The 20,402-nt window shown below is 41.9% G+C and overlaps 1 long non-coding RNA gene across 1 annotated transcript; it reads left to right on the top strand.

Annotated features, from left to right (window-relative positions):
* The first annotated feature begins 1,584 nt into the window (after window positions 1-1,584).
* LOC116569566 lies at window positions 1,585-13,141 on the top strand. Its single transcript, XR_004277071.1, has 5 exons — window positions 1,585-1,859; window positions 4,298-5,897; window positions 7,709-7,833; window positions 8,734-8,878; window positions 12,106-13,141. It is a non-coding gene; the product is annotated as an uncharacterized LOC116569566 (long non-coding RNA).
* The last annotated feature ends 7,261 nt before the right edge of the window (window positions 13,142-20,402 follow it).

A 20,402-nucleotide genomic window follows, 5' to 3' on the forward strand; every position in this document is an offset into this window, starting at 1 on the left:
TAACCTGATCTGCTTACAGGCCCTCTGATTACTTGTCTGATGTCACTTCTAATGCTCACTGTTTCAGTCACTGTGGTCCTGGCTTTCTTCCTGTCCTCCACACATTTCGAGCTCCTTCACCCAATCTATTATGCTTATCGTTTCCTGTGCTTGAATGTTCTTTCTTTGCTTGTCTGCCTGCCTTTTATTACTCCTGCTTTGATTCTATTACTGTCTCCTCTAAAAGGGTCCCTTCCTGGCTGTTTTAACTGAAGCAGTCCTCACCCAGACTCAGATGCCCCCAGTCCCACTGCACTGTTTCATTTCCTTCATAATACTTATTACCATCAGAAATGGCCTTTTAAAAAAATGTAATTTTTATCCCTTTATCTATAGCAATGCCATTCAGTTCAGATATAGAGTTTATTGGAGAAAAACAGAGAAGTAGCAGAACATACACAATCTCTCTAATGCACATGGTTACTTGTTAGAGCTTATGTCAGGTGTAGGTGGTCTGCATGTCCCATGGCCAAGGCTCCAGTAAAGAAGGACAGTCCCTGGGGCACCTGGGTGGCTCAGTGGGTTAAGCCTCTGCCTTCAGCTCAGGTCATGGTCCTGGGTAAGGTTAGGGTCCTGGATCAAGCCCTGCATCAGGCTGTCTGCTCTCAGCGGGGAGCCTGCTTCCCCCTCACTCTGCCTGCCTCCCCCTCTGTCTCTGCCTGCCTCTCTGCCTCCTTGTGATCTCTCTCTGTGTCTATCAAGTAAATAAATAAAATCTTAAAAAAAAAAAAAAGGACAGTCCCTCAGGATGTTCTGTATATTGATGGTGTGCATTTTGGGAGGAGAAGGAGGGCCAGAAAGCATCCATGAGACTACACACAAGTTCCCTGGTTGGGGAAGTAACCTTAGAAAGGAGGATACTCTAGAACATGGCAACTTGTAATTAGCCTGGTAAACTAGTAATTAGCCTGTTAAACTAACTCAGTTCTCCTTTCCAAGCTCTCTGCTGTGCTGCCAAAAGTGGGGAGGACATAAGCATCCAGGGCCATCCCTTTTGTCTCCTCGCTAAAATATAACCATCACAGAGGCAGTTGTCTGTCTCATTTGCCACTAAAATAGTACCGGGCACACAGAAAAGTAAGCAGGATATTTGCTGAACAAATAAAAGAAAAATGGCATACGTACCAATGAAGTAAATGACTAAAAGGAACTGAAATAGAGAGGGAAAGGCCATACTTGAAATTCTGTCTTGGTGGTGGATGGGGTCCTGCTGGGTAGATGGGTGTCTAAATTTATTGAAGCATAAGGGACAGTAGAAGCTACAGGTGAAATGACTCCAGCTGTTAAGAGCTGGGGAGAGGATAGGAGTTAAGGGTTTTTCCGTTGCTTTTATTTATTTATTTTTTAAGATTTTATTTCTTTATTTGACAGAGAGAGAGATCACAAATAGACAAAGAGGCAGGCAGAGACAGAAGGGGAAGCAGGCTCCTTGCTGAGCAGAAAGCCCAATGCAGGGCTTGATCCCAGGACCCTGAGACCATGACCTGAGCCAAAGGGAGTGACTTACCCCACTGAGCCACCCAGCTGCCCTCCGTTGCTTTTAAATGCATATCTGTGACAACCTCATTTACAGAGTTCTATCAACTTGACTTGTGCTGTCTCTTAAATCAGTGGTATGCTCTTTGGTATTGGACCCAAATTTCTTTTTATTTTTTTTTTTTGAGAGTATCAGATGAGGATTCTCTGGGAGACTTGTTCCAACTGCCTTTTTTTCACTCTCATATTGTTTTGCTCCTCATAAACCAAGATCACAATCTGTCCTGGATTGTGTTTGGCAACAAGAGTAACCATGAGGTCATTTCCACTATTATAGGGTCAAGGTTAGTAATGCTTATTGCATCCTAATCGATTTTTGGAATGCTACTAAATTACTAAAATAAGGGAAAAAATAAAGGAAAAGTATGTAATGAGCTAAATCCTGAGAAGTATGACTAATATGTAAAGTACTCACCAAGCACTCAATCGAATTCGTCTCTAGAGGATTTCTCATCAGAAGAAACTTTCCTTGGGTTTAAGTCAGCATTCTAGTTTTATTTATTTCATAAGTATAAATCCTTGAGATAGATATCATTGACTGTAAGAGTAAGAAGATTTATTTTTGTAATGTCGATAAAAACCATGAAGTAGGCAAAACAGAATTTTTAGTTGTCTCTACCATGACCCATACTTGGAATCATTTTTCTCTACCAATGCAGTATCTGTTTTTCAAGGCTCTTAGGGACTAAAGAATGACACATAATGGAGAAATTACACAAATTAGTTGACTCTATTTCTACAAGTCAAGGAATCTGTTGCAATAATTTTAAGGCAATTTTCTTTAACGATTAGTTTAAAACAATCTTAAACTCTGAAATTTTATTCTCTTGGCTACTTTCCCCCTAAATATTCTGTTCAGCAATTTCCCCCACTTTCATTCTACTTTCTTCCTGTTTGTTCCTGGGCTATTATTTCCTCCTCCCTCTGATCACCTCTTAACCACTAGTCAAACTCCTCTGTCAACCCTTTCATGCTTTACACTTTGTTTAAACCTCATCTAATCACATAGCTTCAGCTTTCACTTAACCACAGACTTCAAGCCTAACTTGGAATAACCTTTGCTAATTGCCACATGGAAAACTGGACATGTCCATTTAACTGTCCTACAAATTCTTCCCACTCTGTTCTGTCCCCACCACCAAGCCCTTTGTTTCCTTGATTTCAGTGTATGACGAACATCACTCACCTTCCCATGTGTAAGCAAGAGTCTTCATGTACCACCACTTTCCATTTCTAGTCATTGAGCCTCTTATTATGTATTTACTGAAAGTCTTCCCTGTCTGCTTATTCCTCGGCATCTCCAGTCAACCGTCACCTCATGTGTGGTGCCTCTGAAGCTCATTGGTCACCCCATTTGCACAGCAGCTGGAAAGCCGCAGTCTTGAACCATCAGGTCTCTTGAGGATTTACCTCCAGGCCCTTCTGGGTTAGACCTCTTCACTGCTAATAAGGCTCTCAGTCGATTATACTGAAATAGTGAGTCTATTAGGAAGAGCTCAAATGATGCTAATAAGTATTTCCTATAAATAAAGAATGTGGTAGAATTGGGGAATAAAAACCACAGAGGGGAAAGGTAGGAACCTAACCTTCAGAAGAACAGGTAGAAAAGCAAGGATGGGTGCCCTGGGTTTCGATTTCAGCTCCAACCTTGATTTGACTGTGGGTGAGATACTCCCATGATTTTAGATTCAGTTTCCTTACCTGTAAAGTGGAGAGAATATCTCATTTATCTCTCAAAGGGACATTTTGACAGTCAAAAAATGTTGTATATCAAGTTTCCACTTGGAAATTTGTGTGTGGTACATTCTCATCGAATCGAATATCTTTAATACTTAGGAGTGTATGACTTAAATGCTTTAAATAACAGTTTAAGGAAATAATAATAGAGCTATCATATAGAAACACACAGTTTCTGCCAAAGAGTAGTGCTGACAAGCATTCTTGAAGGCCCCAGGATATCTAGAATGGAGAGATTATAGGCAGGTAAACTTTAGACAAACAGGATCACACAAAATGTCGTCTGACTCTTCAACTTCTAAAGAAAGATTTTGTTGCACAGAGCAAGAAAAGAAGGTTTGTAGATTTTTATGGTCTTCAAATAAATCAGGCTAGGCTCGCTTTTCACTTCTGCCTAGCGACTTCCAGATTGGAAAGCATTTTTCCAGCCACTACCAAATCGGGGAAAATACAGATGAATAAACTGTCTCTCCAGGTGCCACTCTTGGACCAACGGAGTAACCTAGATGTGGGCTAGGTGACGAGGGTGAAGACAGTTGGAAACTGCCATTTGTGTCTGCTACACACACCAAGAAAGACTTTAACATGGTTTGGGGTTGTCGAGATCTTTTAGGGCAGCATTCCACTAGCTGAAGAGGAAACCCAAGCTGAGAACGGCCGAGTTGGACAGTCACACAGCTACTGAGTGGCAGAGCCAGGCCTGGAGCCCAGATCCGAGTCCAAAACTCTTTTTCTGCTGCCCCACAGCTGCTGCTTTACAGTATTGAGGTTTTGGAATTTTACTCATTCAAATGCAAATGTTTTGTGTGCTTCTTTAGTAGGACATTTTTTTTTTTGGTCTTATTTTACTAACTAGGGTTTGCTGTATTGAGCCAATGAGTGCAGATATGGAGGTGTTAAAATCATCCACCTCTTCTAAAGCCTTATTATTTTCCCTTTGTTTCTCTTTACGACATGGAACACATGCTTCCTTTCTTCCTTACAGCCTGAATTGGAGGCGGCAGTACATGCGACTTGACTGACTTGTTCTACCGGATGACACAGTAGTGAGGATGAGATTAGTGAAATCAGTGTAGCCCACGGGAAAGTCCTGCCCATCCCCACTCCAACCCCTCCTGTGGGAATTCTTCCAGGGGACTTGTTGAGGGAAGGCGTTGCTATGAGACAGTGCTGCAGCTGGGCTCTGTGGGGGGCCTGGGTGGTCTCCTAAAAGCGAGCAGTATCTGCACTTTGAGAAGATTAGAGGTTTTATGTGCCACCAGTATGACACCACTGGCATAGGTCATGACCGACATATACTATAAAAAAGCCTCTCGTTCATTCATCCATTATTTATTGAAACCATACTATATGCCAGATATGCGGCTAGGTTCTGGGGATATACTGTCCTTACCCTTGAGGGAATCACACCTTGCTAGAGAGGGCAAAGAAAGAACACAAAAGACTGCCTCTACCAAGGGCAAGAGAAAAGAGAGGAAGAAGGACACAGGATGATGGTCGGTAAGTCCCATTGTGGCTGTACAGACAAGGGAACACGTACCTGTAATACAACATGATGGATGCCATGGGAGAGGTGAGATGAAGTTCAGATGTGAACACACCAGAATAGCATCTAACCCCATCTTCCAAGGTCAGTGAATTGTTTTTGGAAGATATGATATTTAAGCACAGGCTTAAAGAATGAGAGGTCATATAGGTAAAGAAGTACACAGAGGATGTTCTTGAAAGAGGGATTGTTGTATAAAGGGCTCTGAGGCATCACAGAATCTGGGAACACAGGGACATACAGGTAGTACAGTAGTACTAGTAGGAGTATTAGTACTAGCAGTACTGGGAGTACTAGTAGTACAGTAGGTCTGGAGCACAAGCGAACAAGGGTAGGCCCAGCGAAGGAAAGGCCTGAGAAGATAGAGTAGTAGTTTGAAGGGCCTTGAAGGCCAGGCAGTCGCTCTTCTGGTCTTTGTCCCAGGACTTTGAATGGGATCATTGCATCTCTGGGAGAGCAGTGTTACACCACATGTCCCCATATCCCTGGCCTGTTCGCTAGGGTTTGTGGTACAGAAACAATACAAAACAAAGAGTACAGGTGAGCTCAGAGGATGGGGTATGTACACGGACACCCAGAAAGAAGATGTTGAGTGGGGGAGCCTAGTTCTCTGAGTCTTAACCTGCATCTCAGAGGTAGAGCAAGCGGATAACAGAGGTAGGACTAGCCTCAGCTGACGGAAACAGATTCAAAGTAACAAGAGGTGAAGCCCGATAGACATGCATTTACCTTTCCCGTGGAATAGTCTAGGGCTGCTGTGGCAGCATGGCCATACCCACCTGCAGCCCACTGCCTTTGTTTCAGAAGCATCGCTCTCCGTGTGGTGTTCATGCTGTGGCTCCTGAAGCTAGAGCTACCACACTTGCTTGTGGGACGTTGAGCTCCCAACCAGCAGCCCTTTCCTTAAGGGCTAGTGCTTTCTCCTGTTTCTCCCCAGGTCAGTCAGGCTCAACTGTGTGCTTCTTATTGGATTCCTCAGCCTTGCTTCCTGGCACTCTGTTTGATGGAAATTTCTACCACCACCTTCATTAAGTAACTGGTGTGTACTTCGCAATTGCTTACTATTATTTCCAGGGCTATTATAAATTTTGGTCTTTTAAAAATTTATTTTTTAACTTTTTATATTTAAATAATTTTAGAGTTCAAAAAGGTTGTGAAAATACTACAAAGAGTTTCCATATACTCTTCTCCCAGCTTCCTCAAACGTCAGTGTCACGCATAACTGTAGTATAATGATCAAAATCAAGAACTTAAATCGGCAGAATACTATTAATATTTCTATACACCATATTCAAATTTCAGAGTCCCACTAATGTTCTTTAAAAAAAAATATTTGGGGAGTTTTATTTATTTGAAAGAGAGAGAAAGCACAAGCAGGAGGTAACGGGCAGAGGGAGAAGTAGGCTCCCTGCTGAGCAAGGAGCCTGATGCAGGGCTCGATCCCAGGACCCCAGCTGGGATCAGGACCTGAGCAGAAGGCAGAGGTTCTGCCCACTGACTAAGCCACGCAGCGTCCCCTCACCCCCACTAATGTTCTTCTTGGTTCAAGATCCAGCCTGAACCACAAGTTGCATTTAGTTGTCATGTTCCCACAACATCACTTTTGTGCTTTCAAACTACATTGCGTCAGAAGACATATGGTAATCTCTTCCCCGCCCCCATACCAGTGATTTTAACTTTGGTCTTTTGGTAGGGCAATGTCTGCCAGGTTTCTCCACTGTGAAGTCATGATTTTCCCTCTGCAATTATTAAGTATCTTCTGGGGAGATAAACTAAACAATGCAAATATCTTTTTTCTCATCATACTCACCTCCCCCACTGATTTTAGCCCTTATTGATGACTTCTGCCTCAAGCAATTACCACTGTGCATTTGTCAAATGGTGATTTTTGTTTTCAGCTTTCCAAGAGTCATATGGATACACAATCTGCAGGGGGGACTTGAGCGTATCTGGGAATTAACGCTCCTCAAACCATTAAACCATTAGGTGGTCCCTGATGCTTTATCCACTACAGACCATTCCCTGGCTGTCATATAAAAGCATGTCACTGGGAATAATATCTGACCTTCTGTTTTTCCTCTTCATTCTCTTTTGAATCTAGATTCTCACCTTTATTTCTGTAGTAAATTTGCATTGACTTTCCAGGCTTTCCAGCTCAGTCCTTCATTGTCTCTCTGGTTTATTAAACTTGACCTCCTTCTTGACTTTTGACCTTTCTGTCCTCTGAATTTGGAGTTCATGACAGCCTTCAGCACGCATTCCCTCTTCTAGGTCAAGCTCTGCAAATCCCCACACATTTGCTGAGGCGTTCCGTAATGCTTTCCCTCTAGAGGAGTGAGAGCCAACATTGAACAGATTGTTTAACTTCTTGGGAATTTTGTGGACATGTCAAATTGGATAAGTAATAATTCTGTCATTAAAAAGCTATGCTATAGTTCATTGATTATCATCAAGAAGAGCAATAGGGAATAAGGGAAAAGGGTAATAGAAGCAAGTCCTATTAAGGAGTGCATCAAAATCTCCTTGAAGAGCTGAGCAAAATATTTTTTTTATGTTTATCAAAAGAGTGTATGAATCAAAAAAAAAGTTGAGAAGCAGTGTCTTAGCACAAACTAAGCTATTTTCAAAATTTAGACATGAGTAAAAATAAGAAATAGGATCGGAGTTAGGGAGTCAAGCTAGTCTCAGCAATGGCATAGAGGGAAAGAAGGAAGCTGACGATCACAGTACTTTTAAAAGTTGAGTCCTTCCTATGCTCCGGGCATCTCGCTGGGTTCTTAGCAAAAACTAACTCCTTTGATTTCCACAACAGACCTGTAAATTAACAACAGTTTATGTCCTCATTTTTAGATTGTTGATGTACAGTGGTGAAGTAACCAAGAGGCACTCAGGCAGTAAGTGGGAGGGCCAGTGCACCACCCCAGACCTTCTGCTCAGAGACCACATCTAGATCATTACCTACCACTCCAGGCCAGGTGTGAAATCAGAGCAAGGTTTTCCTTGACACGTGGGTTGCCTGCCCAGCGTGTACCATGTTGAGAAATTCAAGTGATGGGCTTCCTTTGTCTGTACTGGTGGGCTGGAATTGAAGACCCCCTGTTGGCACTCCAAGCAGGCAGTGGTTACAAGCGTGTTCGTACCGATGACCCCCACTGGTACACTTGTGGCAGAAATGCTGCTCAATGTTAGCACGACTTTGTCACCGTGGGAACCTTCTGCTTCCTACATAACCCACCTTAGCTTCCATGGCAGTGGAGGTACCACAAGGAGGCCACTTGGCCTCATTCTCGTCAGATAAGAGAATCTGCTATTACCTGTAAGATCCCAGTCACACACATAAATTCACTCTGAGCACGAAGGAAATTGAGTAACTTACGAACAGAGTGAGAGGGAATCATACCCAGCTAGAGAGGGCAAAAAAGGAACAAAAAAAGGCTGACGCTATCAAGGGGAAGAGAGAAGAGGAGGGACCAAGGCTGATAATTCAGATCAATGTGGCCATAGTTTTTGTTTAAAATATTGAAATATTTCTAACTCGTTGATAGATGGTCACTGCTCCAAGGCCACCCTCTTCTCCATGCCATGTCAATCCAGCCACTTTTTTATTCCTTCCAACAAAAGAAAGTTCATGTCTGTTTAGTTTTATTGATTGATGTCTATACCCTATACATAATATTAAATATTTTATGTATTAGCCCTTAAGAAAACTAATAGTGAAAATGTGGCACAACTACAGATCTGCCTCTCATTGCTTTAGCCCAGAGAGGAATTTCCATGGGGTCACTATCTGTCTTTAGAAGGAAATACTGTTCTGATTTGCCTGTTTTGTCATTTAGCTCTGATATGGATGATTCTGGTTTCACTTTCCTTCCTAGGTCCAAACACCCAACAGAGAACTTTCAACTCAAATTCCCCTGAGCCATTCAACAGGGCCTTCTCTTCAGGAACTTCATCCTCTCCGGGTGAGAAGCGCTCAACAGCCCTGGGCCTCCTTCTCCAGAGAGACGTCAGAATATCCTGGTATTTATCCAGTGGCAGAGGAGGGAGAGGCTCACACATTCTTGGGCCCTGTGTGGCTCCTTTTCTCATATTAACAGTTTGCACACAAAAATACAGTTCACCACAAAACTAATTAAAAAGACATTCCAGTCAGTACATGCATCTCGCAAAGGACATTAAATAATAGGTTCAAAACTCAGACCAATGCCTATCTAAAGTCCCTTCTTCCAGTCCCCAGTTTCTTTGTGCCCTAGAGCCGCTCTCCTGTGACTCCATCAGCCCCCAAAGCCTCCTCAAATCCTCCACCTTCCTCTTCTTATGCCAGTGCTTTATTTTATAGAACAATAGCCTCTCATAGTTCCTCCTTCATCTCAGGTCTACTTTCTCCTTGTTTCTCCCTTTTCTGGGGATATGTCATTAAAAAAGATATACAAGGGGCACCTGGGTGGCTCAGTGGGTTAAAGCCTCTGCCTTCAGCTCAGATCATGATCGCAGGGTCCTGGGATTGAGCCCCGCATCGGGATATCTGCTCAGCAGGAAGCCTTCTTCCTTCTCTCTCTCTGCCTGCCTCTCTGACTACTTATGATCTCTGTCTGTCAAATAAATAAATAAAATCTTTAAAAAAAAAAAAAAGATACACAAGTTGTGTGGTGGAGGAACAACATTAAAATGAAGAACACACAGGCACAGAAATCTGGCTCCATCTGGTCTCACAGAAAGGGATGTACTGATAGTGTTGGTCTTTATGGGTCCATTTTGTTTTGAGAAGATTCGGGAAGTTTTCAAAAAAGCCAAAACTTTAAGAGTGTCAGTTTTTATGCATTTAAGAAGCTTAGAGTTGACTGTCCTCAATTATTATTGCCTCAGATATGTTGGTGGCGTGTAGTTACTAGGAGGGGCCATTCATAAGGGAGGAGTCACAGCTGGTGTAATTAAGTCAGTCATCTAAGCAAACCTACTTCCTGTGAGTAACACAAATTAACTGTACTGTTGTTTAGGGAATTAAGGTGATAAGGAAATGGACTTGGGGCCTCAGACCCAACCTAGAACTTTTGCAGTCTGTGCCTTTAGCCTGGGTGACTTACCATTCTGGTTTCAGCAAGACCTGGATCCTTCCTCATGCTCCCTTTCTTGTATGTGTCTTCTGCTGGAATCACCCATACAATAGTTTAAACTCTTCAACGAAATTAAAAAAAAAAAATCATCCATAACCTTAGCTCACTAAAAAATTGTGTTAACTTTTCAGTGTACCACTTTGGTGTTTGTCCATAACCATATAAAGGATGTAACAAGAACCTTCAAAAATTATCTCAAATATGTTTCATGGTATTACATTGTATTTCAAGTTACCATTTTTATTGCTAAATATGTCATTGAGTTGTTATGTCCTAATTTCCTTTATCATTCCTTATCGTTAGGTACTTGGTTTGTTTTTATTATTTTATAGTTAGTCTTGCAATTAATACTTACAAGGACCTAGCTTTTTTCCCCTTTCTACTATTTCCTAAGGATAAATTTCTAGACAGTAGAATACTGGCCCAAATTATATGAATATCTTCATAACCACTTAACTTTCCATTAAAATATAGGTACCAATCTATACTACTTGCTTTATATATGCATTCTACTTGTGTATGTTACCAAATCTTCTTTCACATTTTTATTTTTAAAAACTATTATTATTTATTAAAAATAAAATATTATTTTATTTTTTTTAAGATTTTATTTATTTATTTGACAGACAGAGATCACAAGTAGACAGAGAGGCAGGCAAAGAGAGAGGGGGAAGCAGGCTCACTGCTGAGCAGAGAGCCTGATGTGTGGCTCAATCCCAGGACCATGAGATCATGACTTGAGCTGAAGGCAGAGGCTTAACCCACTAAGCCACCCAGGCACCCCTCGCATTTTTATTTTAACCTTACTTTTGTTTACAAAGATTTTACATTTTTATTTAATTTATTTAATTTTTATTTAATTGAATCTGTTTTTTAATTTAAATTTATTAGCCAACATATAGTACATCATTACTTTTTGATATAATGTTTCATTAGTTGAAACAAATGTTTCATTTGATGTAATGATTCATTAGTTACATGTAACAATCTGGCTTTTTTTCCTATCTTATATTGCTCCAATACTTAGAATGTTATTATCACTTCAAGTTCTAAGAAATCTTGCCTTCCTACTAACTCACCTATGCTTTCCCTAATATTTAGTTCTTTGATGTATTTGGAGATTATTTGAATATTCTTTTTTCAAACACTATCTAATTTTAGCCCAATATCATTAAGTTTTTGCTTTTCCCACTCATGGTCCAGCAATGTTTCAATAATCCCACACTAACCCAGGTCAGGTTCTGGGCTCCCTATGGTTTTCGACTTATACATTTTCTTTTCCTCATCTGTATTTCTTTATGTTAAGCATGAAATGTTATATAGTATGTTTTGATATCTGGCACAGATACGTATTTCTTGTTATAATTTTTCTCAAAATATTCTTCTCTTCTGCCCTGTCAGCCGTCACTCCCATGCCATGTGGGCAATTTCTTCTTTTATCACACCCTGAGCCAAGCCAGCACTGTGGTTATTCCACCTCTAACTGCAAATCCCACTGAGCCTGGCATTCTTTCCCCTTACTCTCTGTTTTATTCCAAGTAACACTGACCTTTGGTCCCTGGGAATATTATCCTAGTTTCTCAATTGGGCTGAGCAAAACGATCACTCATTTTAGAATAGGACCATCAACATTTCACTTTTCTCTCTTTCTTTTCTTTCCACCAAAGCTGTGTTGTAAATCCCCAAATCTAAAGGAACACATCTGTCCTCGGTTTCTCTTCCTCAGCTGCCTAGGTTGAAATCAAGTAATTGCTGATTGACATTTATGACAAATCACTATTATTGAATGTTTAGGATTTGTGTAGGTGACAGAAGACTGGAGTTGGCAGATATAGGTGAAGCTTTGACCAAAGAAAACATGGTGCATTATTAAATCTACAACTTTCTTTTAGGCAATGTTAAAGATTCTAGATCCAATTATTAGAGGCATGTCAGTCTAGACTAGGAGATTGCAGAAGTACAGGCATGTAAGAACAAATTTCCTTTTTGAAAGTGGTATTAACATAGGAAACTACACAAGGAAAAATAGAGAGGGTGAGGGAGAAAGAATGGGACAAAGATAGAGACTTGGATTCTTATCTCCAAAAAACCAATCTGCTAGAGTTTTTACAGTTTTGTTTTGTTTTTTTCAAGCTCGACAAAAACCCTTCACAGAAGTAATCATCCCAACTTGCAGAAGAGGGAGCTAAAGTTCAGAGAAGTTGAGTGAACTCAAGGAAATCATCCTACTGGTGGAAGCAGGATCCCAACTCAGATCTGGGTGTCGTGAAACCGTTCTTTAACAGCTCTCACCTACCTGCCTTTCTGGTATTTGTCCAAGCATGTAGGAAATACCAACTAAACCACTACGCTAGCTGTGGAAATTCATATCTTGTTGAATGAATGTATGCTGTTGCTCCTTCCTCTTGTCTGATCCCCAAATCCATGAATTCACCGACTTACCTACAACCTACGAGCCTGTGAACATCATATCGGCACCTCAAACTCAACAAACTTGCCCCAGACTGCTCCTCCTGGTCCGGGGTTGGCTATCTCAGAGAATGTTCCACAATTGGCCTGATCATTTGGAGTCAGAAAACAGGAAGTCAGTTCTTCCTCCCAGTGCCCTGCGGCCACCACCCTGGTTCTCTGGACTCCGCACATCGCCTCTTACCTTCCTCCTGTCTATTCTCTTCAAAAGGCTTGTTGTACCTGTTGTGTAAAACAGTGGAATGGCTCCTAGCAGGAAAGGATGGCATAAAATTCAAAATCCTTCCTCAGCGTACACAGCCTAGCAGGGTCCGGCCCCTCCCTGGCCCCGCAGCCCCATCTCCCACACCCTTGGCTCTGTGCATGTCTGTCACAGACAGCCTTTCTACACTGCCCCAAAGCCACTGTATTTCTTCCAGTCTCAGGTTCCGGGCATTTGAATAATTAATGATTCCCCACCCGATTTCGTTTTCCCCGTGGTTCTTAGTGTCTTCTAAGCTATTTTATAACTCACTTATGGTATCGTTGCTTATTGTCTGTCTCCCTACACTGGAATATAAGCTCCCCTACAACAGAGGCTATCATCCATTTCATTCACTAGAACCCCGAGCAATGTCTGGGTCCTTCTGCTTAACAAACAGCTGTTGAATAAATTATTTCATTCACTTTTATGTATGTCACTTAGATGAATAAAGAACCTAGACACCATATTTCTGGATAGTGTGTATTACCTACAAGACAAAAGGGCCCATGATGGGTGAGAGAACGGAGGTTGGCAGCTGTCAGACTCATAAGCAGTGCAGCTTGATAGGGACTAATCAGAAGCCTGCCTTTGGGTCCAAAAGGTAAGTGAAAAACAGGATTATGGTATGAAATGACGTGAAAGACGGGATTATGAAAAGTACTTTAGGTTTTGACGGTTGTTGGTTTTCCTATTTTGTTCTCGTTAACATCTGGCATTGGTTTGGTACACTTGTTATAATCCGTGAATCAGTGTTGAAACGTCATTATTAACTGACATCCGTAGGTGACGTCAGGGCTCACTGTCTGTGTGCGGGATGATGTCATGTGTCCACCATCAGAGTACGCACAGAGTAGTTTCGCTGCCCTAAAATCTCCTCGTGCTTCACTGATTCCACCCTCTCCCCACAGCTCCCAGCTGCTGGCACCCACAGATCTTTTAACTCTTTCTCTAGAATGTCTTTTCTAGAGTGGCATGTAGTTGGAATCATATAGTATGGAGTCCGTTCAGACTGGCATCCCAGCATTTCCAGATAAACTAACACAGTTCAGGGAAAAAGCAATGAAGACGATGGAAGAATTCAAAATCCTTTGAGGAAATGCTGAAGGTACTAGGGGTATTTTAACTGAAAGGGAGAGAATTCGGATACTCTGATGAGCATCTTCAATAATGCCAAAGGCAGTCATAGGGAAGAGGGCTAATCTTGTTCTGTAGGACCAAGAGAAATAGACCTAGGAGAAATGGGTCAAAGCATTTGAGAGGATGGTGAGGGTCCCCCCTTCCCGTTTTATTGCAGACATTTCCCTAACTCTTAGCATCAGGGAGCATGAGAGTGGCCATCTGACAATCTAGTCTCAAAATATCCCATCCTTGATAAATCCTTAAATATACCCCAAATGAACTTTATTCTAAAACTAATCAATCAAGGGGCGCCTGGGTGGCTCAGTGGGTTAAGCCGCTGCCTTCGGCTCAGGTCATGATCCCAGGGTCCTGGGATCGAGCCCCGCATCGGGCTCTCCGCTCAGCTGGGAACCTGCTTCCTTCTCTCTCTCTCTGCCTGCCTCTCTGCCTGCTTGTGATCTCTCTCTGTCAAATAAATAAATAAATAAAAATCTTAAAAAAAAAAAAAAACTAATCAATCAAATCTGAGTAGAAATTTTCTGAAACCATCTTAAAATCGAGTCCAATAAATCGAGTCCCGTACAGTCTATATGCCAAATGTTACAGGATAGCCTTGAAAGTGATTAAGATTGATTTTTTTTTTTTAAGTTGATGTTATAAAACCCTTAAACAAGAACACCCGCTATCACATGGGTTGCGATCTTACCTGGCAAAAGGCAGACATTGTTTTTCTTTGGTGCTTATGTGTTTTGGGGTTCAATGCATCATCTGTGTCCTCTCAACTTCAGTTCAGACTTCTCCCCATGGCTTTCATCAGAAGCACCCTTGTGTGCCCCCCAGGGCTTGTTACTGACCGATAAGAGAACCCAGGCACTTTCCCTTTGGAGGCCAGAGGTGCCCATCGGGCATATGCCGCCTCACAGAGCAGCACGCTCACAGCCGAGTGAGTCACTTCTTCAGCTGACTTGGGAGCCGAGTTGACTCTTGGCCCAGGGCCCAGCAGTTACAACTCCTGACAAAGATTGTCCGTTCTTTTTTGAGATGAAGTTGATTAGGGCCTTAATTTTATGCTGGTTTTATGAATCTCCCTTCATTTTTGGAGACCTAAGTTATCTGGTATTTTCCCTAACTGATAATCTTAAACTCATTTTAGTGTGTTGCCCCTCTCTGCGTTTCCCTACTATGTTTGTAGAAACAGACATCCAAGGAACAAAAACAAAAAGAGAAAAAAAAAAAAAGACCCTACAGTCCTGTGGATGAATGTTCTAGTTTGAAGATGCCAGGGCCCGTGCTTCATTTTCTAATACCCAGTATAATCTCGTGGTGAACGAAGTTGGGCTCTGGATAAGAAAATCGCTTTCCATATTTAAGAACAGTGCCCTCGGGACACGCCTCAACTTTATGAACTCTGTCTGGGCTCCTCATATGAGAGTCATAAAGGCAGTTTCGACTCAAACTTGTATTTCTTTTGGCTTCAAGGGAGAACTATATAAACTTTAATTTGGCTGTGCAGGTCAGGAAAGTAAATGTCACTGCAAGCCCCCATTTTAGATCAGACTCCACACTTGACACCCTCTGGCAGAGTGAAATACATAGAAATAAGAAGCCATACTTATAATGCGATCAGTTTAATTAGATTCTACGTACTAATAAAATATCAAACATTGGCAGCCGCCATCTTCTGACTTACATCCCGTTAACATGAATGCATTACAGTGTTACTCTCTGGTTTTATGTTCAAACATGATTGCATCTTTCCATATTCCAAAATCCTTTATTTGTTCAGTCTGCTGCCAAAATAATCAAGAGAGAGAAGACTGTAAAGACAGCACTTGCCTTTGTGTTAAAATGGGATTATGGGCCATTTTAATCCAGCCCCACTTCTGTATTTTCTTGAAGTTACTCTAAGTGATAGATTAGGGAGCCTGCGAAGTTCCTGTGCCAGGAACTGGAAGAGATAGGGAATTCTAGAATTTGTCCTGAACGGGACACGTCAAGTCAGACATTGGGGTGCTTTGTGTGCGGAAGAAGTGAGGGAAGAGGAGAGGTGTTGGAACAGTTCAGTTTTATAAGTATTATTTGGCCCCAATTCCAGAAATGATGCCGAATGCTGGGACACGGTGCCGAGCAAGAGGCTGGGCCTGCCGGGATGCTGCAGAGCTCGTTCCGGACCCCAGCACGCGGAAATCCCCCCACAACACGTGTAAATGCCATGATACCTGCGGGGCAGAGAAGTGCTCCATGAGAAGGGACAGAGCTCTTTGACCGGTGGTGCTGGGGTACGCTTCCTGGGAAAAGTCACACCGGTGGGTTCTAGGAGACCCTTCCAGCCTCTGCAAAGACCTAGATTTAAGAGGTCATGGTGTTGGGGGAGAGGCCTCAAACACTTGGAACAGCGGGTGACGATATTCCTTGAGGCAGTGGCTTTAGCACCATCTCTGAGACAATCCTCTCCCCTGAAAACGTGCACATACAAAGACACTGCATTTTGTAAACTCTTTACGGATTTCAAGATCTTGGAAGAGACCCTGTCTTAAGCAACTACATTTGTATTTATAGGCCACCTGTCGGGCACCTATTCGTACAATGTCCCTGCTCTCAAGGAACCAGAGTTGGTGAGTTGCAGAGTTAAGATACTTACTGTGTGAGAGCTTGTCCACAGTTTAGGAAGGTGTTCGTTACCACTCAACACTATGTTAATAAAAATCCAATTTAAAAAGTCCTGAGAGCATCTTAATACTAGAAGAACCTGACGAGATGAACTCCCTTGGCCTCTTTTGGTCCCAGACCAGCCCCCCTTCTCTACAAATCATGACAGATCCATGTGCATTTTCTTCTTGAAGATTTTGTAAATCAGGAAGACCACACTCTCATATTTTTCTTAAATGAAACGTTTTCTGTTGCCACTTGGTCTTCCTCTAGTTCTTCCTTGTTAGTTCTCTCTAAACACTGAAGAATGCTGACTAAGACTTCTCTGAGAAATGTATTTGTCCATTTGTCTGTGGACTTATGTGTGTGTTTTGTGGGTAAAGACTAGAGTAACAACAACAATAATTTTGTCAATTCTCCGTCATGTGAGTAAACCATGTTTCCCAGCAGCAGTGCCCACAGAAAGTCAGGACATGACTGACTCTGGCCTGCACAACCTTTCTTCTTTAGATTTGTTTCACCAAGCCAAGTCTCCCTTATATTGATATTTCTGAGATTTTTTACCGTAAGGTGCATTTCCTTGCCTTGACATTTATAATGCTACAGTGTATTTTCTAGCACTTTCATTATAATTTTCCACAGTCATGGAAACACTGATTTATGTCCTTAAAGCAGTAGCAAACAACTTTTGGATGTTTCTTCTTAAAAAATAAGTGAGTTTTGTTAATCAACCTGCAAATGTTTTTGGAGATTATGCTGTATACAAGGCTTTATGGTTTTGAAATAACAAAATACTGAAAAATGTTAAATGCAACATGAAAATTCGCTGTTTGGATCAATGCTTACACAATCTGGGTATGACATAGTTAAAGAGTGATGCCCAGGGCTACTTCTGTGGCTTTTTATTAAAGACAGGACTTTATCTACTGGTGTAACCTTAAAGCTCACCAAGACACTGAGAAGGCAAAAAGTCTGTGTTCAGCCCTGTCTCCAAACAGAAAATTACTTTTTGTGTCAGTGTTGGATGAACTAGTATGCAGTGCCACCCCTTTGGGTCACTAAACCATTAGTGAGAAACAATACTCATTGGAAAGCTGGCAAAATCCTTGTTTAATATGATGATCAGAAGCCTTTTAGGGTAGTTCTTACGTAGTTGGAAGACATCCTTTGATAGGCCATTGGAGTGGAATCTCAAAGAGGGACAAGCTCAAGTAATAACAAGTCATTAACCTGCCTCTGGGGAGACAGGTCTGGTCCCCCCACTTCGGGGGAGGGCGGGGAAGGGGTTCCACCGTTCCCCATCTTTCCCAAGCAACACTTAGCCTTCTCCCCTAGGAAAACATGCAAAAGACAAATCTCATATCAAGGAATGCCAGATTACCTCCCTACCCCATAACAGACCTGTGCTGAGCGTAAAGGCATTTTCACGGTCAGTGGCGTCTGAGCTAGGTGAACCACAGTATCCAGAGGGCAGAATCAAGAACACCTCTTCCCTTGGAGGGTTCTCTTGCCAGCCTGACACTGACAACTTACATTTACATGTCTGGAAAGGTCCTGCATTTGAATAAATTTTCCCCCAGAAGCGGTGCCATAATATTAGGATATTTATTTGGCCAATGGCATCATATCAGATAATTTGGGGAGACTTATAAATAACTACATTTATTTACTTAAGGCTTCAGGCCAATATCTCAAATACTCTTCATAAACAAGGTCGTGTTATGAAGGAAACTTGCCAGAACACTGTTTCAGAAAGTTTTTGTTTTCCAGAATTACGCAAGCCAGAGTGGCATTCCAAAATTTTTATTTTTCACCACTGAAATACATACATGTAATATATAAACATATAATATATATGTATTTTATTTATAAATTATAAATTTATAAAATATATAAGCTATATGGATATATGATTATAAAATATGTATAAATTTATATATAAATACGTATATATTTTTTAATGTGCAGTTGTACTCCCCATCCCCAACAGAGGCAGAGTCTTACCATTTCTACCCAGTATCTTGAGCATAGTGGCGTTTACGACAGTGTTGGACTATGCATATTACCCCCTTTCTACTAACTTCCTCACCTCAATCACTGTACCTACACCCTCCACCCCCCAAGCATCTGTGCTGCGGCATCAGGAAAGGTATCAGCTGCCTCTTCCAGAATTATCAGACTGCATTTTCAAATGAAGATACGGACTAACTGCTGAACAATCTTTGCCTCCTGAAAGACTGATACCTTCCAAGACAGAACCATTGTCTGTACACCTTCTTGCCCCCCCCCCCAGGCCTGGCATGGTGCTTGGCACAACACCAGGGTTCAGTTAATGTTTTCAGAATGAATGAATGAGAGAATGAACAAATGACCTACTTACCAGGAGAGGATTTAGATAATTTAGCTCATCTAGGTGTGTGTGTTCTTGTCAGGGTGACCAGGGCAAGCACCTTACTTCAGGCAATAGCCAATCCAAAGTCTGCTCACAGGAAAAACAGCTGGCCCTGGATGGGCCTCATGGTAGCAAGGCAGGACTTGTTTCTGTACCTGATCCAGTTTCATACACTGAAATCAATCAGGACACAAGAAGTACTAGGCCAAAAGCTGCCTAACGTTGCCCAAGCGGCAAGGGAAGTAAGTATTAAGAATATAGAAACATTAAGGGTGGTGTTGCAATATTTTACATTTTTGCCTGAGGTCCCTCTGCCAGTAGGATAAAGGCTGATGTGCGGAGTTCCTTATCCCATGCGAGGTCAGGGACCCACAGGGGAGACTTTAAGAACATTCACAAGACAGGCAGGTCCACTAACACGTTCAATGCCCTTTCAGCTTCTGATCGCTCAGTTTTGTTCTCTCTAGGTCCAAAATCACTTAAAAAAAAAATAGATCATAGGACTATATCGACAGGAAAATGATAAACTCCCACATTAATTTCCACATGTTTTGTGACATGTGCCACTTGGGTCCTGGAGGAGGCATTGCAGATTATAGAACATCGTTTCTGGGCCCTCCCCCCACTTCCCCATCACTTCCCTGCCCCTTGGGGGCCTTCATGCTGCCTCTTGAGATCCTCGGTCGCCCTCAGTCACATCTGTCCTCTTGCTGTGCCACAGAGAAAGGCTTCTTAGCTGCCTGGTATCACATCCTCTCTGAATTCTCAGGGGAGAACATTTCCCAGGCCTGTGCCTCTTATCACACGCAAGGACAGAGGTCAGCACCTTAGGATGGGAGTCAGAAAGACTTCTGTTTTATCTTTCTTAAAGTTTCATTTAAATTCCAGTTAGTTATACGGTGCACTGTTAGTTTCAGGTGTTCAATACAGCGATTCGATGCTTCCGTACGACGCAAGTGCCCCCCTTAATCCCCACCACCTGTGTCCCCATCCCTCTACCGCTGGTGGCCATCAGTTTGCTCTCTAGAGTTCAGAGTCTGTTTCTTGGTTTGCTTCTCTCTCTCTTCATCCCCCCCACCTTGGAAAGCTGTTCATATATGTCTGGAATCTGAAATTTCTAGAAACCAGAATATTTTCTCAAGTCACTCTTTGAGCTCTGAACTTGCTTTACTCTCTTCCCTCCTGACTGCTGTTCTCAACTTTCCTCAGATATTTGATTTAAGATTGAAAAGCAAAAGGAATCACTGACCTCAAAGAAAATTTCTTAAATTTTTTTCATAGGAGGGGTTAAGCCAAGTGGACGTTTATGTGTTGTGTAGTCATAGCTCATACAACATGAGATGGCTTGAGCTGTGATAATATTGGATAAATGATTGGATAAATGCCAGATTGAACAGTTCATGACTTCTTCAGAACATTACTGGTGGGTGAGATAGAACGGAATCGTTTTTATGTAACCGGCAACTTAATGTTTGGGAGATAACCCACATAAAAGAAAAACAGCCATAGATAAAAGTAATGAAATAAGTATTAGAAACTTTTTAAACTATGAATCAA

The sequence above is a fragment of the Mustela erminea genome, chromosome 11 (genome assembly GCF_009829155.1).
Source record: "Mustela erminea isolate mMusErm1 chromosome 11, mMusErm1.Pri, whole genome shotgun sequence".
Taxonomy (NCBI): Eukaryota; Metazoa; Chordata; class Mammalia; order Carnivora; family Mustelidae; genus Mustela; species Mustela erminea.